The sequence below is a fragment of the Telopea speciosissima genome, chromosome 4 (assembly GCF_018873765.1).
Source record: "Telopea speciosissima isolate NSW1024214 ecotype Mountain lineage chromosome 4, Tspe_v1, whole genome shotgun sequence".
Taxonomy (NCBI): domain Eukaryota; kingdom Viridiplantae; phylum Streptophyta; class Magnoliopsida; order Proteales; family Proteaceae; genus Telopea; species Telopea speciosissima.
Genome location: NC_057919.1, coordinates 71,542,783 through 71,567,373, shown reverse-complemented (window position 1 = coordinate 71,567,373; position 24,591 = coordinate 71,542,783). Strand labels below are relative to the sequence as shown.

The window sequence follows — 24,591 nt, the reverse complement described above, 5'->3', positions numbered from 1 at the left end:
TTGTGCTCCAGGACATCTGTCTGAGATGAATTACCTGCTTGAGACCTTGATGGCCTTGTTCAACTTACTTGCCTTCTATAAACTACCAAATCAGAAGGAAGATTTCCTTCTGCAAAAAATCTGCGAACATGAAGACATGCCTCATGATATAAAAATTTGTCCACAAAGATGTTTTTGACTGTTCATTTGACTGACATCTCTCTATTCCATTCTAGATTTTTGTGCCAGCCATTCAAATGTTATGTTAGATTCTGAAGTCAACAGAACTGATCCTTTTCTTCTTCTCATTTTCTTTTACCCAAGGATTCCACTGGTGGGACCCATCAAATGGTGGGCCCAAGTGTCCAACTTCATTGCATCTGCACCGTATACCGGCACACCAGGCTGGTGTACTTATGGTATGCTAGATGCCCGTTTGTAGGTTAGGTTACCACCTAGCAATTCTTGTTTTCCTCTCAATTTTATGTTTAATATATGTGTCTGTGTACACAACAATCTAATGAAATCTAGTTTTCCTTGAGTTTCAGTTGCCTACTTGCTTGGCCTCCTGATATTGGGTTATGCATTTGATATTGGCAAAGAGAATGTCAATTAGGTTGATGAAAAGCTTGAAATGCTGATATACAATGGTCAACTTGATGCAAACGAGTTAGACAGGTATGTGGCTTATGACCCTTTGTTTTCAGTTTTTTCCCCTTTTAAAATGAGAAAATAGCCTCAATGATAAAACGCTTGTTAAAAGTTTGTGTGTGGCTTAGTAACTAAAAAAGTGAACTAGGACCAGTGGACATGAGCTTCTCTTTTCCAAGATGAGATATCATGACCAGTGTTCTTATATAGAAGTTTTAAAGAAAATAAGAGTTCCTATATGCTATTTTCAAAAAATGATGGAACAGCTACTTCTATTTTCTGTATTCTAGCTTTCAACTTCAACGTTAAGCCTGCCATCTGGATCTGAGAAACATCCTGCCCTTTTGAGGTCTGATTTTTAACAAAGCTGAACCTTCTCATAGATGGTTCCGTTCGGTCTTGATGTTCGCAACAATCCCTTCATTTCTGATGTTTTCGATCCTACATCAGAAATTTTTTTCTATCTTATCACTAATGGTTTTTTGGCAGGTTAGGTTCCACCCAGTGCATCCAGAAATACTTGCGAGTGGGAGCTTGGATCATGAAGTTCGCCTTTGGGATGCAAATACTGCAGAGTGTATAGGGTCACGTGATTTTTGTAATTTCTTTTGCTGGCCTTGAGTAATATTCATGACATGGCAACCAAGATCATATATTTCTATCGTTTCAGCTCAGTTTGTTAAGTCTTTGTGTGGATTTTGACCGTGTCATTACTTTCCCTTGCAGACCGGCCTATTGCCTCTATTGCTTTTCATGCCCAAGGGGAGCTTCTGGTCACAAGGTAATTAATTTTTGACTTGCAAAGTTCAACGTTAGTTAGAACTTTCGTCAGTATTTCCTGGAATTCAGTATTGTGCAAGTCAAATGGTAGTTAGGATTTCATCAATGTAATTCAGTTTTCCCAAGATCATGTGAACCTGGGTCCACACCCCCCCCCCCAAAAAAAAAAAAAATCTTTAATGCTTTCAATCTTGTGTAGTTGTACATATGGCACTACAACAGGAGAGGAGAGACATCTTCGCCAACTATTGTGCTGAAGACACGACGTTCACTTCGTGCTGTGCATTTCCACCCGCATGCTGCTCCATTTCTTCTAACCGCTGAGGTGAAACTTTTTCTGGTTGTTGTTATTTGGGTAAATGACACCTATTGTACCTAATGTTGTAAGAAATTGTAGGTAAGGAACCTAATGTTTAACATACTATGTTTGGGGTACCTAAATAAGGATAACATTAGTCAACTTAATCAAGATTTATTTTAATTTCCAATTTTACTCTTCGATATATCCTTACGATTTTTCTTCCCATCCCCTACTGGAACTTACTGACCCTACTCCTATCCCTGCATTTGCAACTCTCTACCCCCAGCACCCCTGTCCCACCTCACATTCCCCCCATCTGCAACTCCCTCACCCCACCGTTTACCCCTATCCCGCCTCCACGGCCCACCACTACTACTTCCCCTATTCCATGACAACACCAATGCTTGCAGGTTGGTGAAATTGGAGAAAACCCTCTCCAACCCGTCCTCGTCCATCACGTACAACTGGCTCACTTGCACCATCGCGGTGTTGCCAACCCCGAATGCAACACGCAACAGTTGTACCTATGGAGGTAACTGCACATTCTCCTTTCTCGTCTAGAATGTCTGCAAGCACCACTGCGCGTGAGCCATGATCTGCAAATAGACATACAATGGTCTCGCCGATGCCGCCGCCACCGCCGCCGCCGCCTCCGCCTGTAAGGATGGCTGAAAACACAACCACCACCACCACCACCAACAACAACTTAGCCTTATCCCAACTAAATGGGGTCGGCTACACGGATCCTGCGACACAATGTTAATACAAAGTAGAAGAAAAGAAACACAACATCGTAACAAAAGTAAAAAACACAAACTAGCTCGGGTCAGCTACATGGATCCTTGCCCTCCAATCAGCTCTATCCGGCATTGTACTAGAGACAAGACCTAAACTATGCATGTCTTTCCTCAGCACTTCACCTTGGGGCTGCCCGTGAGGGTGGCCACATTTCCATAAATATAAAGTTTTCAATTTTTCAAAGAAGTGTTTCTGTGTGACCTGGAGTTGGGGGGTTGTGTAGGGGGGTTTGTTGCGAGGGAGATGGAGGCTGGGTTAGTGGATGCTTGGCTCGGGATTACAAGGAGAGAAGGATTTGCGAGGGCGGTAACTGGGGTTGCCATCTACGCGAGGGCTGGGGACTGGAGGACGATTGGGTGCAGGCGGCTCTAGGGCAGTGACAAGGTGTGTGCGAAGTGGTGGATTGGGATGCTCCTCTGAATCCAATTCCTTTAAATCAATGTTGGCCACCTGAGGCCCCCTCTTCCTTCTTCTCCTCTTTAAACACGCCATTAATGCTTGTTAGCTCCTTCTGGTGATGCAGATAGTCACCTAAAGGTTTATTTAATTGAAAATAAGCTTTTGGTTGGGTTATGTATGTGTTGGGCCTTTGATCCCATGGGTTTTCTTTGTAATGGGCCTAAAATATGGGTAGAAAGTAGGAAAATAAGATTTATTTCATTAGTTTAGTTAGACTCTTTGTTTTGAATTTGTTTTTTTTTTTCATTGTTTTAGTTTCCTAGTCAGTTTATGTTTTTCCTTTTAGTGTTTCAGTCTACATTTGAGTTTTCTATATAAGTTTGGAAAGGGCTACAGCCTTGTACACGAATTTGAGTAATGAGATTGACAAAAAAAAAAAAGGCTTTATGCTTTGCTCTGTGAGAGAGTATGGTGATTTGCCATTGGTGAGAGACCAAAATACGGTGAGAGGCCATGGGTGGGAGACCCGAGTCTGAGAGAGACTACTCTATCTTCTTTCCCTTTTTCTATTTCTTTTTTTTTGTTCTGAAATTTCCTGCAAATCTGAGAACCGATCAAAGTATGTACTGTTACTGGACCTTAAGTTTGCGCTCCTTTTGTGGACTAGTTATCACTTGTGACTAGTCTACATTACCCGGGGGCTCGTATATTAGCAATAGAGCAGCGACCACCCTCTACTTCTCACCCTCCAATCAACAACATGGAGGTTGGAAGTGAGCATCATCCACCAGCCGGATCGTGTGCAGCCAGCAGGGTTCCTTTGAGGACCAACATACATGCACCACCACCACCACCACATCAGCCACCAACCTTCGAGAATTACATGCAAACCTATTTTGACCAAAATGTGGGCCAACATCCCCGAAGGCAAGACGATACTCACAAGGTCCAAATGGAGCTGAAAGAGTACAATGGAAAGCTCGATTCCCAGGTATTTCTTGATTGGTTAAATGCTGTTGATGATTACTTCGATTGGTATGAGATGCCCGAGTTGAGAAAAATCAAACTCGTCAAGACCAAATTAATTGGTCCTGCTCAGGAATGGTGGAAAATGCATGAAAATAGAATGACTGCCAAGGGCACTCCCATTACATCTTGGGAGGAAATGAAAGATGATTTAAAAGATAACTATCTTCCCCCTTCTTTCATTGATCGACTTTATGATCAGTTTAACACCCTCCATCAAGGAACCTTGTCCGTGGCTGAATACACGGAACAATTCACTTCCTTACTTTCTCGAACTGGTATTGAGGCCAGTGATGCTCAACTCATGTCCAAATTCAAGCTTGGCTTGAAACTTGAGGTTCGTAGAGCAATGGGAACTACTAGTATCTATGATATTAGGGATTGTTATCAAAAAGCTTTGGAAGCTGAGGATCTGTTAAAATTACCGTCTAGGTCTTTTAACACTTCCACTAGAGATGCTAGGAGGACTACTTTCAACCAATCAACCAACAATAGGCCCCCTTTTCCCTCAAGTGCTACCCCTAAAACTGTTGACAAAGGAAAGTCCCCTATGCAAGAGAGTGACAAAAGCCAAATTTTTTATCATCGCAACAAAACTAGCCATTTTGCTAAGTACTGTCCACAGAAAGTACGATGTGCTAATCTTGCTGTAGCTGAACTTGAACCTGATGATGATGATGTTGAAATCAATGATGGTTTACCCCTTGATGAGGAGGATGAACAGGTTTTTGAAAACCAAGAAGAGGTGCTGGAATCTCATAATGTATATGTTGTACATTGAATTCTAGTGGCTGAAACACAAGGTGAGGACTGGCGAAGGCAATGCATATTCTATAATAGAATGGCCTGTGGACCCAAAGTAGCACAAGTTATTGTGGACAACGGTAGCTGTGTTAATGTTGTCTCACAAAGTTTTATTGCAAAGGTCAACCTCCAAGCCGAACCATATAAGGTATCCCTCCTCAATGGGAACTCTATAGTGGTTAATCAAAGATGTTCGGTTCCCCTTAAGTTGGGTTCCTATGAAGAAGAAATCTGGTGTGATGTCATTCCTATGAGTATGACCGATATTCTACTTGGTAGACCATGGATTTACGACAATGATGTAGCACTTGGCGGTAAGAAAAACCTTTGTTCTTTCGTTTTCAAAGGACAGAAGATCATCTTCAATCCAATGAACCTGCAAAATTCAAAGCCGCAGAATTAACCAGCCAGCAATACACCAACTCAAAAGTTCAACAAGAAGCTGGAAAAGGTACCTCCGGTGGTGTTAAGCTTCTAGTTGTACCACGCCGGGAGTTTGTCAAAACAAATGCTGAAACAGGCCTTGTCATGGCCTTGGTCACAAAGGCAAATATCCCCATCCCCAAAGTTACTTATCCTAAGCCTATCCAGGCTCTTTTGAATGATTTCGCAGATCTTATCCCAGAGGAACTTCCAGACGAGTTGCCCCCAATGAGGGACATTCAGCATGCTATCGACCTTGTGCCAGGGTCTATCTTACCAAATCTGCCCGTGTACCGCTTGAGTCCAACGGAGCATGCGGAGTTAAGGAGGCAAGTTGAAGAATTGTTGAAGAAAGGCTTTCTCCAAGAAAGCATGAGTCCTTGTGCTGTACCAGCCCTTCTCACCCCAAAGAAAGACGGTTCGTGGCAAATGTGTATCGATAGCTGCGCTATCAACAAGATCACCGTGAAGTACAGATTTCCAATCCCTCGGCTCGATGACATGTTGGACATGCTTTCCAACTCCAATATCTTTTCAAAGATAGATCTAAGGAGCGGGTATCACCAAATCCACATCCAACCCGGAGATGAATGGAAAATGGCTTTCAAAACTAAAGAGGGACTCTATGAATGGAAAGTCATGCCATTTGGATTTACCAATGCCCCTAGTACTTTCATAAGGGTGATGACTCAGGTATTGCGCCCATTTATTGGTAAATTTCTGGTTGTGTATTTTGACGACATCTTGATTTATAGCAAGGACACAACCGATCACTTGGAGCATTTACGCCGTGTGATGCGAGTTCTCCGTTCGGCAAAGCTATATATCAACTTGAAGAAATGTTCTTTCATGCTGCCCAAGGTTCTTTTCCTTGGATTCATTGTCTCTTCCAAAGGCGTTGAAGATGATCCAGAGAAGGTTCAAAGCATCGTCGATTGGCCAATTCCAAAGACCATCACCGAAGTCCGGAGTTTCCATGGCTTGGCCTCTTTTTATCGACGCTTCATCAAAGGATTCAGCACCATCATGGCTCCTATAACAGAGTGTCTCAAAGGCAAAGGAAAATTTGAATGGACACCTACTGCTACTAAAGCCCTCACTCAAATTAAGAAGTGTATGACAGAGGCGCCTGTCCTACGACTTCCCAACTTTGACATCATCTTTGAGGTGTCTACTGATGCTTCCCATGTTGGTATTGGTGGCGTTCTTATGTAAGTTGGACACCCAATTGCATTCTGTAGTGAGAAGCTCAATGATGCAAAACGGCGTTACTCCACTTATGACATGGAGTTGTATGCTGTGGTCCAAGGCTTGAAGCATTGGTGGCATTATTTGATTGGAAAAGAATTTATCTTATTTATCGACCATGAGGCCCTCAAGCATTTGCATTCACAAAAGTCGGTTAGCCAAAAACATGCCAAATGGGTAGCCTATTTGCAAGAGTTTGTCTTTGCTCTAAAATACAAGGCAGGCAAGGAAAACGTGGTAGCCGATGCCCTCAGCCGAAAAATATTGGTGCTCAATTCTTTTTCAGCCCATGCCATGAACATTGATCATGTAAAGACTGAGTATCCCACAGACAAGGATTTTTCCGAGGTCTATAACACCTTGCAGCAAGGTGGGACAGATTTCAAATACTCACTACACGATGGCTATTTGTTTTTGGGTACTTGTTTATGTATTCCCGCATCTTCCCTAAGGCAGCACCTTATTCGGGAACTACATGGAGGAGGGTTAGGTGGGCACTTTGGGCGTGATAAGACTCTCCTACAAGTTGCTGATCGTTACTATTGGCTTCACCTTCTCAAGGATGTTGAGCATGAGATCAAACAATGTCGTACGTGTCAACTGGCGAAAGGAACTAAGCAAAATACTGGTTTGTACTCCCCGTTGCCCATTCCACATTCGCCATGGGTTCACATAAGTATGGATTTTGTGCTTGGTCTTCCTTCAACTCGAGACAAGCATGATTTTATATTTGTGGTTGTTGATCGTTTCTCCAAAATGACCCATTTTATCCCATGCCGTAAGACATCTGATGCACGACACATTGCTATACTCTTCTTCAAAGAACTTGTTCGCCTTCATGGACTCCCTGAGTCTATTGTTTCGGATCGTGATGTCAAGTTCATGAGCTACTTCTGGAAAACTCTATGGTTGAAAACCAATACCTAGTTGAAGTTCTCTACGGCATTCCATCCTCAGACCGATGGCCAAACAGAAGTTGTCAACCGGAGCTTAGGTAATCTCCTTCGTTGTTTGGTAAGGGATTACGAGAAGACTTGGCCATCTATTCTTGACATAGCCGAGTTTGCCTATAATAGCACGGCTAACCGCACCACGGGTCGCACCCCTTTTGAGATAGTGCTTGGAGTCCAACCCCGACTTCCGATAGACTTGGTCCCACTCCCTCCTAATGCCCGGGTCAGCATTGAGGCGGATGAGTTTATTAGGCACATCACTGAGGTACATGTAGATGTGCGTCGATGTATTGCCCTTAGCAATGATTCTTATGCTGCAAATGCTAATCGACACCGACGCTTAGTCACTTTTTCACCCGGTGACATGGTTATGGTTCGTATTCCTGCTGAGAGGATTATGTCTGGAACCAACCACAAGTTGCACCCGCGAAAGATGGGTCCCTACAAAGTGCTCAAGCAAATTGGTCCTAATGCTTATCTTTTAGAGTTGCCACTTGACATGAACATTACCAATGTATTCAATGTGTCTGATCTCACTCTTTACATTGGTCATCATTCCGATGATGGTGATACCGAGCACTCCCTTCGTCTTCCCCAATTCAAGGCTGCCCCGAAGGATACCATTGAAGACGTGCTTGATGGCCATTATGTTGCAACTCGTAATGGGGGGTATCACAAGTTTCTCGTCAAATGGAAAGGACACCCGAGAACTGGTCTTACTTGGATCCATGCCGATGATTTCAAACGCCTTGATCCGGATCTCTATGAAGAGTACATGACTATCCAGCATTCATCGGGGATGAATGATTTCAACATGGGGGGAGTTGATGCAGAGCATCCATCTGGTCCAACCAACAACCCACCATCAAGAAGGCCTGATCACTACTTTGTTAAGAAGTATGCTAGGCTAAAGGCCTAGTCCAAGCTCACAGCCCAGCAGCAGCCAAAGGCCTAGCCCAACTAAGGATTCATGTGCATAGGCCCAAGTCTGGCCAACAGTAGTAGGCCTAGCCCATGGCTAATCCTCTTGGGCCTAGGACCAGATCAGACCACCTTGGCTGGCCCTCTTTATTCTTGTCTTTTAGTTTCTCTAAAGTCATTGGTAGTAGGTGACTAAAGTCATGTTTGTAACTGAAAGTCATCAGTGGTAGGTTACTAAAGTCTTGGTTGTAACTTAAAGTCTTTGGTGGTAGGTTACTAAAGTCATGGTTGTAACCTAAAGTCATTGGTGGTAGGTTACTAAAGTCATGGTCATTAATAGTAGGTTACTAAAGTCATGTTTGTAAGTCATTGGTGTTTGTAACTTATAGGCATTTATGCCTCTCTCCTCATACTATATAAAGAGACCATGGCTGCTCATGGAAGTATGAATTACAACCAACAAATCAATCTCCTTGTGAGTCTTTTACTTGTTAGCAAGTGGCCTTGGGTGGATCTCCCTTGGTGGTCTAGGTGGGACTCCTACGGCTGGGACACTAGTGGGACTCTAGTTGTCTAAGTTATCTTTTAGTTATCATCTTTATCTTCAAGCATCCATCATCCATTACAGCAAATCATCTTTAAGTAAGCTATCAAGGCATCTTATATTCTGTCCCTGCACCCTTCTTCCATTGCACCCCTTTTGTTGCCTTTAAACTCTATACATAATCTTCCTTCTATAACCCTCTAGTCATGGCATTTTCATTACCTCCATCAAAACCAGCAGCCAACCATCCTAATCAACCTTAGCCTAATTAAACCCATTTCAGTTCAGACCCTATCCCTTACCAGTTTCGATCTTGGCGTGCTAACCATTTCGGGTTTTCACCATATATTCTTTGGGAATTGATAGGATGCCGCTGCTGGCCAAGCTCTCCTCAGGACTCTGCCGCAGCTATTGTAGGTGGCTAGGCGCCATGCTAACAATCTATCATTTCTGGGTTGGATGATGGGGTTGAGATCAAGCTGAGGAGCAGCAGCAGCAGCAGAAGAGATGAGAACTTAGTGTCACCATAAAAGCAGTGCAAGGCCATAAGGTGTGAGAAGCCATTTTATAAGTAGTGCGAATTGCAAGGTTTGTGGTTGGGTGTCTCTCCAGGTTTGGTCACGCACGTTGTGGCCACCTAACCATTGGGAAACAGAGATCCTTGATATAGTGGTTTATTGGAAGCTTTGGTCTAAATTCTAAATCTAATTAAAGCCTTGGTTTGTCTCCAAAACAGTCCATTCGTGATGATTAAGATAGTTCAGAAAGGAGTTGCAGCAGCGATGCGGGGGTTGTAGAGAAGGGAGAACAGGGGTGGGGACTGCTTGCGGAGAAGGGAGAAACAGGGGCAAGGAGTTCTTGCAGGGAAAGGAAACAAGAGACGAGGTGTTTGTAGAGGGTGATTCGGAGATTCAAATTCATGGGCGATGGCCGAGGTGGTAGGAGAGAGATAAGTGGTGGCTGTTGGGGCAGAACGTGCGTAAGTGGTGGGGCGTGGTGTTGGCGGTGATGAAGAAGAAGAAGAAGAAGAAGAAGGGGATGGTAAATTGAAGATGATGATGATGATGATGTGGGTCCCCTAGTTTTTAATATTAAAAAAACAGCCAATTTAGGTACCCCAAACATAATATGTGAAACACTGATGATATCGTTTTGGTGGATGAGACAAGAGACGGGATTAACTCTAAGTTAGAGCTTTGGAGGTCAACCTTGGAAACGGGAGACTTTAAGATTAGTAGAACGAAGACGGAGTATTTGATGTGTTAACTTTAGCCACACTATGGGGGATACTGATATGGTGTGAATTGAGGAAAGAGAGATACCATGAAGTGACTATTTTAGACATCTGGGGTCAATCAAAGTAAAGAAGGTGACATAGAGGATGACGTTTCACAAAGAATTAAATTGGGTTGGATGAAGTGGAGAGACGCATCCGGAGTGCTGTGATCGACATATTCCTTTAAAGCTCAAAGGAAAGTTTTATAGGACTGTTGTACGACTGGCTATGATGTACGTGTTAGAGTTGTTAGAATATCTTGTATAGGGGTAGTTCTGTCACTGTCTAGTTATAAGACATGACTAAGTTGTATTTTTACTTTCTTGTCTTATTTCCTTTTAGCTCCCTAGGGAGGCTTGTGTAATTTGGAAGACTTAATTAATGAAGCTAATATGTGTGTTGAGAATCACTCAACACACATAATCGATTTCTCCCATTCTCTTCTCTTCTTCTTCTTCTTCTTCTTCCCTCTTCTCTCTTCTCTCCCTCTTCTTCTTGCTGTAAACTTCTTCTCTTACCAGATTCGATCTACCTTTAAGTTTTAACTTGGTATCAAAGCCAACATCTCTGGTTTGAGAGTCGGCTGAGCTCAGTGATCATCTTCTCCTCTCTTTGGAACCCTATAAATGTAAAGGGGGTTCCATTAGAGGCTGTATATGTGAGATACTATACTCCTTACAGTCTTAGGAGTGGTATTCTCTAAGTTGGAGAGTGTTTAGGAGCTGCTGAGGGTGATTTGAAGCTATAGAAGAAGACTGCCAAGTTACTGCCAGCCTGTGAAGTTTCTTCTTGGTTCTCCTTCTCTTCTCCATATCTTGGCATGAGACCTATTGGAGTTGCATCGTCTAGGGGTGTTGTTTCAGCCCCCAAATCTCTTGTTTGTTGAAAAGGAATGCTACTTAGCTTCCGGATATATACAAGGGGGGGGGGGGGGGGGGGGGGGGGGGGGGGGGGGGGGGGGGGGGGGGGGGGGGGGGGGGGGGGGGGGGGGGGCGGGGGGGGGGGGGGGGGGGGGGGGGGGGGGGGGGGGGGGGGGGGGGGGGGGGGGGGGGGGGGGGGGGGGGGGGGGGGGGGGGGGGGGGGGGGGGGGGGGGGGGGGGGGGGGGGCCGGGGGGGGGGGGGGGGGGGGGGGGGGGGGGGGGGGGGGGGGGGGGGGGGGGGGGGGGGGGGGGGGGGGGGGGGGGGGGGGGGGGGGGGGGGGGGGGGGGGGGGGGGGGGGGGGGGGGGGGGGGGGGGGGGGGGGGGGGGGGGGGGGGTTTGTTTTTTGGGGGGTTTTTTTTTTTTGGTTTTTTTTTTTTTTTTTTTTTTTTTTTTGTTTTTTTTTTTTTTTTTTTTTTTTTTTTTTTTTTTTTTTTTTGGGGTTTTTGGGGGGGGGGTTTTTTTTTTTTTTTGGGGGGGGGGGGTTTTTTTTTTTGGGGGGGGGGGGTTTTTTTTTTTTTTTTTTTTTTTGGTTTTTTTTTTTTTTTTTTTTTTTTGGGGGTTGTTTTTTTTTTTTTTTTTTTTTGTTTTTTTTTTTTTTTTTGGGGGGGGTTGTTTTTGGTTTTTTTTTTTTTTTTTTGGGGGTTTTTTTTGTTTTTTTTTTTTTTTTTTTTTTTTTTTTTTTTTTTTTTTTTTTTTTTGTTTTTGTTTTTTTTTTTTTTTTTTTTTTTTTTTTTTTTTTTTTTTTTGGGGGGGGGGGGGGGGGGGGGGGGGGGGGGGGGGGGGGGGGGGGGGGGGGGGTTTTTATTGTTTCCTCCCTTTCCTATAAGAGGTCGGCCTTTTAGAGGAAGCGGTTTCTACACTACCTTTGGCAGCTTGGCTGGCCTTGGAACTTGTCCCATTTATGTCGTATGGGAGTGCTTTTTTGAAGCCCTAAGAGCCTGCTCTTGAAGGTGGAGGATCAGAGGACTGCTACTGATTTTTCCTTGCTGCTATACAGGTATCGGCTGCTCTGTTTTTTGCCTTCTTTGAGGCTTGCTGTATTGGATGATTGAATGTGATTGAGAATGGAATGCTTTGCATCTTGATGCACTTATTGGGTGTTATGAACTAAAGGTTCTTGGCTGCTAGAAGAATTTGGTTTGAGTTATGCAATTTTTTGCTCTCTGTATGCTGCTTGTTTCTTAGGCTTGGTCTCAGCCTAGTGGTTTGGTTGATTGAGTACCATTTGTGTATTGGTTTGCCTCCTTGGTTGGGTTGAGTATATTCCCCACTTGCGCAAACAACTTATCTTGATTGTTGAAGTGTTTGCATATTATGTCCACTGTGTCTGTACAAGATTCTGAGGTCAGTGGACCAATTACAGCCGGCAGCCCAAGTGGTGGTTTCTCAACCATGGCTTCCTTTGATAACCCCAACACCCAGATCTCGGTTTTGAAGTTGGACAATACCAACTATTTGGATTGGTACCGTTCTGTGAAGTTGTCCCTACGCAGTAGGGAAAAGTTGGGGTACATTACTGGGTCTATCACAGCTCCTGCTACAACCGATCCAGGCTATCTCAAGTGGGAGATTGAGAACTCCACTGTTATGACTTAGCTAATATTCTTCATGAACCCTGAGATAGGTCGGAGATTTATGAGTAAGGAGACGGCAAAAAATATTTGGGACAGTGTATCCAGAGTTTTTGATAGAGTTGGAGATTCAACAAAAGTGTATCAAATTTTCCAAAAGATCATTCATATGAAACAGGGGGATAAGAGTATATCTAAGTACTACAACTCTGTTATTAGCTTGTGGGAGGAATATGATCACTATAACAATCTCCAGTTGTCCAATTCTGATGATCAGGCAAAGGTCTACAGGAGCCAAGAAAAGGAAAGGATCCTTATTTTGCTTGGTGGTCTCAACCCTGAATATGAGCCTCTTCGCTTGCAAATCTTAGGGAGATCTCCCTTTCCATCTATGGATGATGTGTACAGTTATTTGCAAAGTGAGGAAACCCGGAGGACCACTATGGATATTGTACCATCAACAGAGAGGTCTGCTCTTGTTTCTAGTTCCCACAGAGACTGGAAGAGTGAGGGGAAAGGCCAAGGGCCATCTTGTGGTGATCACCGTGAGAGATACAAATGTGACCATTGTGGCAAGCTTGGACACACCAAGGACCGGTGCTGGGATCTTCATGGGCAGCCCCCTGGTATGTGTGGTGGTTCATCTAGTGCCCATGGAGGCAAGCGAGGGGGAGCTAAGGCTCACTCTGTGACATCTGAGTCCGAGCCACCTGGACCGCAGCCGACTCCTGATTCCCTCTCACAGGATGATATTGCAGCCCTACGTCGGTTGATATCTCACCTTGGAGGGTCAGCTACTGGTTCTACCTCTGGAGGGTCTACTACTTCTGCCTCAGCTCTGCAGGTCTCATCTGCTACCCCTATTGCTCCCACCTGGATTATTGACTCTGGAGCCTCTGATCACATGATTGGTATGTCCCAATACTATGATTCCTATTCCATTTGCTCTGGCCGGGACAAGGTAAGGGTTCTGATGGTTCCCTTTCCTCTGTCTCTCGTGAAGGGTAATGTGCGGGTTACTCCTTCTATTTCCCTTGAGTTTGTCCTTCATGTTCTCGACTTTGCTATTAACCTATTATCAATACCATCTAACCAAATCCTTACATTGTTGTGTCACTTTCTTTCCTTCTTATTATGTTTTTCAGATTCGGAGACAAAGAGGGTTATCGGCAGTGGGACTGAGAAAGGAGGACTCTATCTTCTTGAGCCATGGTTACCTGCTCGATCTACTGCTGCAGCTTATTTTTGTGGTCGGAATGACCGTAGTACTTTGGAGTCTATTATGCCTTGGCATCAGCGTTTGGGTCATCCCTCTTTTGTTGTTATGAGGAGATAGTTACCCCACTTGTTTACTTCTTTTCCTGCACCTTATGTTTTTCAGTGTGAATCTTGTATTTTTGCTAAACATTGTCGCACATCTTATCCTTATCGTGGTAATAGATCTACTGCACCTTTTTCCCTTGTTCATATTGATGTTTGGGGGCCTTCTCTTACTACTTCTTTATCTGGATTTTGTTATTTTGTTTCCTTTGTGGACGACTATTCTTGGTCTACTTGGACTGTTTTGTTGAAACAAAAGAATGATGATTGTGATGCTTTTAAGGATTTTTATCAACTTATCAGTACTCAGTTTGGTACTCACATCAAAATTGTTAGATCTGATAAGGGGGGTGAGTACATGTATGGGGGGTTCCAACAGTTCTTTTCTGATAATGGCATCATCCATCAACTGGCTTGTGTTGATACCCCACAGCAAAATGGGGTGGCTGAACGCAAAAACCGCCATTTGCTGGAAATCACCAGGGGTCTTCTCTTTGGTATGCACGTGCCTAAGACCTTCTGGTCTGATGCACTTCTTACTGCTGCCTTTCTTATTAATCGGATGCCAACTCCACTCCTTGGCTCCAAATCCCCCTGGCTCTTCTTTCTCCTCAATCCTCAGTCTTTCCCTTGTCTCCACGAGTCTTTGGTTGTGTTTGTTATGTACATGTCAACAAATCAGCCCGCACCAAACTTGATCCCAAAGCTCTCAAGTGCATCTTCTTGGGCTACTCTGATTCCACCAAAGGGTATAAGTGCTACAATCCTCCTTCCCGAAGGCGATTTCTCTCCAAAGATGTCACCTTCTTTGAGTCTATTCCTTTTTTTTTCTCCTTCCCCTCGCCATTCTGTTAAGGGGGAGAGTATTAGCAGTGAACAGAATGCGGATGTCATTCCCTTCCTATCTCCCTTGCCTACCTCCACTTCCCCATTCCTATTTGATATTGGAAAGTATAAAGAAGTGGATGTTGTTGATATTGATGCTAGCAGGGAAACAGAATACAAGGGTATGAGATTCAAAGAAGATGGTGTATTCACAAGAGGTGAATCCTTGTTGAATGGAAAAGGGAAGCAACCATGGTATAAGCAACCCTGCCAAAATCCCTCTTTGGATCCACATCCTCAGTCTCATCCTCCTCACTCAGGTAATTCCTCTCCTTCTGAACTAGATCTTCCCATTGCTATGAGAAAGGGGAAGAGAACCTGTACTAACCCCATAACCCAGTTTGTTTCCAATGACTCCATTTCTCCTACAGGTGTTGCTTTTTCCACTGCTCTTGAGTCTTCTTCCATTCCCAAAAATGTCACAGAGGCCTTATCTAATCCAAAATGGATGCAAGCAATGACTGAAGAAATGGTGGCTCTAGAGAAGAACAATACTTGGACACTTGTTGATCTTCCCAGGGGGAGAACTCCAGTTGGATGTAGATGGGTTTATACAATCAAGTATAGATCCGATGGTACAGTGGAAAGGTACAAAGCTCGGCTGGTTGTAAAAGGGTATAGTCAGGTGTATGGCATTGACTACCAGGAGACTTTTGCCCTTGTAGCCAAGCATAACTCCATCAGGGTTCTTCTTTCAGTAGCAGCCAATAAAGATTGGCCAATGTACTAATTAGATGTGAAGAATGCATTTCTTCATGGAGATTTAGCAGAAGTAGTATACATGCAGCCTCCACCTGGTTTTAAGTGTCCCTCAGCTGAAGGGAAAGTGTGTTTGTTGAAGAAAGCCCTCTATGGCCTAAAGCAGTCTCCTAAGGCCTGGTTTGAGAGATTTCGACAAGCCATTCTGAAGAATGGAATGGCTTGTTATATTGATAGGTAAGCCCTCTAACGAGAAAGAAAGATATAAAGAATGGAATGGCTTGTTATATTGATAGTAAGCCCTCTATTATAAATAGAGGGGAAAACAGTAAATAGTCTAAGTTAGGCAATGTGGGATTAAAACCCACATAGTCGACATAAGCTAAATACACTTAATAACATAAAATACCCCAAAAGGACCAGAATACCCCCACGGTATTCTGGAGTACATATATTCTAACATTCCCCCTCAAGCTGGATTATACAAATATTAGAGAAAGAAGATCCAGCTTGGACTAAAGAAAAAGAACTCCATAACAATGCTAACACTCCCCCTCAAGTTGGCGCATACAAGGTACTAATGCCCAACTTGAATAAAACGGGAAAAGATAAGTTGTAGCAAAATCCATCTTCAAGATTTACGCAACTCCCAAATAAACCTTCAAGAACTTGTAAAATTAGATCTTCAAAACTTGGGCAGACTTGATTAGTAAACTTTCACCAATCTTCAGCAGCTGTCCAGTGATGAATCTCGGATTGATAATCTTGAAGATAAGTGACTAGGGTAGCGAGCAGATGTATCAGGCAGCAGTAAAGAGCAAGCAGCGGAAAAAAAACAACCCAACTGTAGAACCTCATATAGGCAGGCAATAACCAAACATCTTCAAACTTTTAAGACCAACCTCCCCCTTACGGCAAACTCACCCCAATAACCAAGTAGATACCCATTGGCAATGGTGAAACCTCTGACCTTCTATGTTGTGCACCAAGTGTTCCTGCAAGTTCTGCTTTCTGCAATGGTTGCAGGTATATTTTATATAACCCCCCCCTCACGTGTAGTGCACGTGGACATAAGAGAGATGATGTAAGAGATAGGGCTTAACATAATATTCCAGAATTTTTCAAGAGCTGCCAAGGGTAATGGAAAAATAAAAAATGGCAATGAAGAGAATACCATTAACTTCCAAGGTGGTTATGGGTTATGCCAAAGGTATGGTTTGGGAGGTGGTGAAGAAAAAAAACAGTGGGATAATGAAGTATGGAGTAAGTAATGCAACATATAAATCTCCAACCATCTTCAAACGATCAAACAAACACTTTTGATGGAAACTCCTGCAGGGGAGAAACTCCGAACTCCAATATTCAAATCTGACAAGTATACAGATCTGATTTGAAGTAAGGAAAGGCTCCATTCGTTAAGGCTTGATCAATCTTCAAACAAGGAGGAACAAGTGTGCACAAAACCCCGATATATAAACTCCCACATGCTTAAAAGAACAAACGAAGATATCCGGACAGCAATGGATTGTAGAAGCTCCAACAAAAATTTGGATCAGATCTTAATTAGTAACAATGCTAGGATTCAAGCTCCAAGGTGAGCCAGATATGAACCAGAAAAGCTTCACATAGCTGAATAGGTTCGTAGTTGCAACCAAGAACCGTGGAATGCACTGTTGTAGTCCCAAATAAACTGATCTCCAGGGTAGCAGATTCGAGTCTTCAATAACGAAAGAAATTCGATCTCCAATAGTAGGAAACTCAGTCACAATAATAGGGCAGCAGTAGTCCACATAAAGGCAGCAGTAACATGTCAACCAGTCATGCTTACAGAAGCCAATCAATAACACCAGCTAGGTAGGTGTGGAAGCTCAAAATAACCAGCAAATATAAGATAAATAACTAGACAGATCCATAGGTAGTTGAAGCAGCCAGCCATATAGGAACAAGTAAGAAACATAGGTTGATAATTGGAGAAACCGAGCCATAAGAATGAATCTGAATTTTTCCAAAAAGAATTGATGAATGATGCTGAAATAGGGGCTGAATACTCCTCTGATGTTTATAAAACTCTCCTAAAAAAATCAGCAATAGTGGACTGCCCTAACCCTTAGATCGATTATTGTCAGGGTTTTGTAAAAAACCCTGAAAAGGAAGATCGATTGTAGGGAAGGGGGCTTCAACAAAGTGATGATGACTTGTCAAAGGTGATGTCTTCTGGTAATAGATGTTGACCACCACTGCTGGAATGGATCTCCAGTTCGAATAACCAATCTCCTTGGTAATTGAGACTTGATCTTCACGTGGGAGAAACATCAAAAAATTGCAGAAAAATAGGGCAGCAGCTATCATGTGCAATAGACCTTCGTCAAGTCATGAATAGTTGAAGTAGAACATCCTTCTTGATGGTAGAAACACCTCCAAAAAAAACTCCAATAGCAACAATCAACCCTAACCCTAAAATCGATATGGGTCAGGGTTTTGAAAAAAACCCTGAAAAGAAGGATTGATTGGGGTTAGGGGTCTTCAAACACTTGGAAAGAGGCTAATATTGAGGTCGAGTGATCCTTGTAGGTGGAGTAATCATCCCTCCAAAAGGCAACAAAAACTGAAACATGTAACCCTGATATCTATTTGAGTTAGGGTTTTAATAGGGAACCATAAAAGGCAGGATGAGAAGGATTTGCTGTAGGGAAAATCCAGCCATCAGATTGTGTTCAAACTGAGGTCGATTAGGGCTTGGTTTAGTTGGGAAATATCCTTGAAATATTGGCTACATCTGACAAGGGAAACCCCAACATCGATTGGAGTCAGGATTTTTTCAAAACCCTGACAAGGTGAAATCGATTTGGGGATCTAGGCTGGAAAAAAATAGCAATTGATGGAGATAAAGAAAAAGGGAAGTTAGGTTTAGGAATAGGGTAGAATAGGGCTGGAAAAAGGCTGCATAGGGTGTTCCTAAATTAGAGGATCAGGTTTATAGAGATCTGATCTCAAAGAAGGGGAACTCCAAATCGCAGATGAGGCTTCCAGCAGGGTTTTTTAATAAAAGACGATAGAAGAGAAAGGGGGGCAGCACTAAATCATCGATATTTTGTCTACCTCATTAGTGCTGCCCCTGTTTTTGGGCTGAAAGGGAGAAGAATAGAAGCAGGAAAAAATGAGAAAAGGGAGAAGAGGAGGAGAGATCAATTGGAGGAAAAGAAGGGAGAAAATAGGGTTTTTCTCTCTAACCTAGATCAGACCTGCTCTGATACCATGTTGGTAGAACCGTAGGTCAGAAAGAAAGAATAAAAGAATGGAATGGCTTGTTATATTGATAGGTAAGCCCCTCTATTTATAATAGAGGGGAAATTACAAATAGTCTAAGCTAGGCGATGTGGGACTAAAACCCACATAGCCGACATAAGCTAAATACACTTAATAACATAAAAATACCCCAAAAGGACCAGAATACCCCCACGGTATTCTGGAGTACATATATTCTAACACTCCCCCTCAAGCTGGATTATATAAATATTAGAGAAAGAAGCTCCAGCTTGGAATAAAGAAAAAGAACTCCATAACAATGCTAACAAATGGGTATTACTAGAGTCAAGCTGACCACACCTTGTTTATCAAGAGAGGTAATGGTACAGTTATAGCCCTCATTGTCTATGTTGATGACATTGTGGTGACTGGGAATGATGTTGCTGAGATAAATAGATTGAAGTCTTATCTGGCTAAATAGTTTGAGATCAAAGACCTTGGACTCTTGAAATACTTATTGGGTATTAAGGTATCTAAATCAAGGAAAGGGATCAACATTTGCCAAAGGTAATTTGTCTTGGATCTTCTGAAAGAGACAGGAATGATGGTATGCAAACCAGCTACTTCCCCCATTGATCCGAATCATAAGCTTGGTGATGAATGTGGTTCTTCTCTTATAGATGCAAGCAAGTACCAAAGGTTAGTTGGGAAACTAATCTGTCTCTCCTTGACTCGACCAGACATCTCTTATGCAGTTGGAGTGGTAGTCAGTTCATGCATGGTCCCAGGAGTGGACATCTGGATGCAGTGTATCGCATCATTAGATACTTGAAATCCTGCCTAGGAAAAGGTCTTCTATTTGCTAGGCATGACCATTTGCAGATTGAAGGCTACACAGATGCTGATTGGGCTGGTTCAGTCTCTGACAGGAGATCTACTTCTGGGTATTGTACCTTTGTGGGTGGTAATCTAGTTACCTGGAGGAGCAAGAAACAACCAATTGTTGCTCGATCCAGTGCTGAGGCCGAGTTTAGGGCCATGGCCCGTGGAGTATGTGAGCTCATATGGCTAAAAAGACTTCTTCAAGACTTGAGCTTTGAAACTGAAGGGCCAATGAGACTTTATTGTGACAACAAAGCTGCCATAAGCATTGCCCATAATCCGGTTCAACATGATCGAACCAAGCATATTGAGGTTGATCGTCACTTCATCAAAGAGAAGTTGGACTCTGGGTGCATTTGTACTCCCTTTGTGAAGACAGGTGATCAAGTAGCAGATATCTTCACCAAGGGTCTCTCTCCTAGTCTATTTAGTACTTTATTGTGCAAGCTGGGAATGTATGACATTTATTCTCCAGCTTGAGGGGGAGTGTTAGAGTTGTTAGAATATCTTGTATAGGGGTTCTCTCACTGTCTAGTTATAAGACATAACTAAGTTGTATTTTTACTTTCTTGTTTTATTTCCCTTTACCTCCCTAGGGAGGCTTGTGTAATTTGGAAGACTTAATTAATGAAACTAATATGTGTGTTGAGAATCACTCAACACACATAATCGATTTCTCCCATTCTCTTCTCTTCTTCTTCTTCTTCTTCCCTCTTCTCTCTTCTCTCCCTCTTCTTCTTGCTGTAAACTTCTTCTCTTACCAGATTCAATCTACCTTTAAGTTTTAACTGTACGGGGCAGAATGTTGGGCAGTTAAGAAGTTTCATATTGATAAACTTTGTGTAGCAGAGATTAGGATGTTAAGGTGGATGTGTGGAAAAACAAGGAAGGATAAAGTATGTAATGATCATATTAGAGCGGACTTGGGAGTCGCCCCGATCAGTGACAAGCTCCGAGAGAGTCGGCTAAGGTGGTATGATCATATCCATGGTTCAAAATCTCGTGATATTTCGCCGAAATATCGCTATATTTCGTATATCTCGAGCTTACCGAGATGCGAAATCAGGTCGAAATGAAAAAATACCATATTTCGTTGATATCTTGAGATATCGACGAAATATGGTATTTTGGCTTAAAGTGTCACGTAAAGGGGGGCTTTAATACAATATTTTGCAGATTTCGGTCCATATTTCGACCGAGAGCTGCATTTGCTAAGGAATTTCAGTCTTTTGCCTATTCTTCCACTCTTCCAAGCTCTCATCCAACACTCTAGCCATTGTTCAAGCACATTGTTGTCGGATTTTCGCCGGTAAACTCATCGGAGGGTCATCTAAGCTCATCATCCAAGCCTTTTTCCACTATTTAAGGTAAATTCTATTCCTCTAAAACTATTTTTTTGAAAAGACTATGTACAAATTTTGTTGGATGGTGATGATATTAATATATGTTAGACACCGGAGGCCGATCTATAGCCTCACGGTGTCTTCTTCACGGACTGGATCGATTGGTAACCCTAGCTTATATCCTAGGATAGGTTACCTACAGTATGTTGAAGATTCCATTTACGTGACACTTGTGGATGACTACACTCGTTTCCTCTCCGATTCTATACCGTGGTCCACATATGTCCTTCAAACAGAGAGCAATGGACGTCGACTCCAGCAAGGCATGAGTGGGATTGATCCAGGGAGGCACAACAACTACTACTAGCAGTTTAGCACTTGTAATTTGTAATTTAAGTTGTGATTTCATTTATCTATGAACTTGTGAGTTGTGACTTGCGAGTTGCGAGTCTTGTGACTTACTAACTTTGACACTTAGTGTATTGCCTTTAAGGCCTTAAGCGAGTTATTGAATATTATGGAGTTTATGAGAATCATGGTACTCATCAATGTGTATTGGCTTTAACTTGATATGTGATGAAGTTAAATACTATTATTAAATATTAACTGCCTAATTTATGTGTATTTAACAATTTATACATTAGGGTCGGCGACGGTATGTCAATCAAGGGTGCAAGCCCAAAACACCAATTTGAATTCACATTTTTACAATTTTATGGTTTAAATGTGTTTATTAAGCTTAAATAAGGCTGTCCATGAAGTTTCAGGCCTAGATATGGCCAAATACCCCCCGAGATGGACCCCCGAAATATTGCAGAAAAAATGCAATATTTCGGTCATATTTCGCGATATTTCGGGCATCTCGGATATCTCGGTAGGCCCGAGATACCGAGATATCGCGAAATATTAAACCTTGATCATATCCAACGAAGGCCTAGAGACGCTCCAATAAGGAGGAGTGATATGATTCCGATTGAAGGAGCTAAAAGAACTAGGGGCAGGCCTAAAATGGCCATAAGGGAAGTGGTGAAGAAGGATATGCATAATCTAGGCCTTGTACCAAGTATGACCTCAGATAGAGCCTATTGGAGGGCAAGGATCCATGTACCAGATCCCATTTAGCTGAGTCCTGACGTGTCGGGCTGTGCCACTTCCCTCTTACTATCTATTTTCTTTTTTCTTTTCGCATTTTCTATTTTCATTGCTCTCCTCTTCCCCCACCTCGCTTTTCCCCTCTTTTCCCCTTTTTTGATAGAGTTCAGTTTTCCTTACTTTGTTTTGTTTGGATCCATGTAGCCAACCCCATTAAGTTGGGATAAGGCTGAGTTTGTTGTTGTGAACACAATATGTGAAACGTTGGGTACCTAGACTACAATTTCTCAAAACGTTAGGTACCCTAGCTGTCATTTACACTTGTTATTTTGATATACTTATCTATTTTTCTTTCTTATATGATCCATTCATTTTGCAGGTTAATGATCTTGATTCTCCAGATTCTCCGATGACAATAGCAACATGTCCGGGTTACTTACGTTATCCTCCTACTGTACTTTTCGCAAATATTCAATCTAGTGCCTGTTTGGGTTTGGAAGCTAGAGTTCCTCTTTTACAATTTCCTTTCTTGTTTTGGCCCTACTGTTGCAAGAGATGATGGAAGGATTTTGGCAGCATGCAAACAGGATGGTTGCTTCAACTACCTCTCGGAGAGAGGAATCTACTGCTCCCATCCAACCTCAGACTGATCCCAACTTAGGTAACCAACGTGATATTATAGTGTCCCCTATGGAGATGTCACCTGTGATAACTTCTAGTTCACACTCTGTACCTGAAGACACAGTAAATAATAGTTTCTCGATGGAAATGGAGAACATGGTTTATGACTCTGCAATGGATGTGGAAAACAGTGAAGGTCGTATAGGAGGTGTTCAGCAAAACAGCTCTCCTGTCCCAGAAACAATGGATGGTGGCAGCAATTTACCACAACTGAATTTTCAGTCTAGTGGAGTACGTATCCGAACTACGACGAGGCCACTGAGACATGGAGTGGAGGTCACATCTGGTATTCATCTTTTAAATCTTTCTAGCAATGCAGGCGTTCAGTTGCTCTTAAGAAGTGCTGAGGTTGGTCAACTTGATCGGACTTTCCCCTTCAGTGATCCTATGTCTTGGGAGCTAAATTTTCTGCAAGGGTGGCTAATGGGCCAAAGCCATGCTGGCATACATCCGGTACTTCCTATAAATGATGCTGCTGTTGGCAATTCATCTGGATTTCATGGAACTGGTTCTGATACATTGGCATCTGGTTTGGGTACTCAAAGCATGGAGGCAATGATGGCTTCCACAGTAATGCCAATAGGTGTTAGCCAGCCCAGGATTGCAGGACAATCTGGTCTGCATTCTCTTTTATCACGTTCCCGCTCAATTCCCCCTACTAGGTCTGGGGAGGGTGCTTTTATTAATGTTACACATGATGAAAGTGAACCTCAGCCTGTTGTTGGTAGGATTGAATCTGAACTTGCAACATCCTTGGCAGCGGCAGCAGCTGCTGAGTTACCTTGCACTGTGAAGCTAAGAATATGGCCTCATGATATAAAAGATCCCTGTGCTCCACTAGATGCAGAAAGATGCCGCTTAACTATCCCACATGCTGTCCTTTGTAGGTATGGATTTTTCTCTCCTTTTTTTTTCTTCCTGATTTTAAATCAATATTTTCCTAGGTTAATTTTTTCTTACTAAATGCTTTGTGCATATATTTTTCACTCTTCTGGTTTTATTCTGGACATTGTCATGTTATTTAGTTAACTACTTAAATATTGCCCTAATTCGTTTTTAGCATTCCTGATGCATGCCTAAATAAGCACTTGCAATATCTTGATGTAGTTTTTTTTTCAAATTAGTTCTGCTCTTGTGTGGTTGAAAGAACTGAGCTTGGATCAGAATGGTAATTAGATATTCAATTGATAAATATTTCTGGCTATCTTCTCAGTGTTATCTAATGGTTATGGATCCCAGGTCTCTTTGCTTTGATTGTTAATGGTTTTGTCTTTTTTATGATGGCAGTGAAATGGGTGCTCATTTTTCTCCTTGTGGGAGATTTTTAGCAGCATGTGTTGCATGTATGCTTCCTCATATGGAAGCTGATCCTGGGTTACAATCACATCCACAATGATGTCCCAGGGGCTGCAACATCCCCGACGCGACACCCTATTTCTGCTCACCAAGTTATGTATGAGCTTCGTATATATTCCCTTGAGGACGCAACGTAACTCTTCTGTACTCATCTATTTACATTATTCAATTAAACCTTTATGACCATTAATCTTAACCATGCTCCTTATGTCTGGTTTTCTCCCCTTCTCTCTTTCTTGGTGTGGTGCGCAATATAGCTTTGGTCTGGTGCTTGCATCACGGGCAATTAGAGCTGCTCATTGTCTAACCTCAATTCAGGTTAGTGGTGTTCTCAAAGTTTGTATTCATCATTGTTTTATATTCATATCCTTTAGCCATTTTTCTGCCAAAACTGTCACATAGATTCTCTTTCAAACATGTTTTGAAGCAATGGTGAAGTACTTGCAAGTAGTGGGCTTGACATAAGTCATTAAGATAAGAGTACTAACCATT

The 24,591-nt window shown here is 42.7% G+C and overlaps 1 pseudogene; it reads left to right on the top strand.

Annotated features, from left to right (window-relative positions):
- Positions 1 to 1,104: 1,104 nt before the first annotated feature.
- Positions 1,105 to 24,536, top strand: LOC122659627 (annotated as a pseudogene).
- Positions 24,537 to 24,591: the final 55 nt, after the last annotated feature.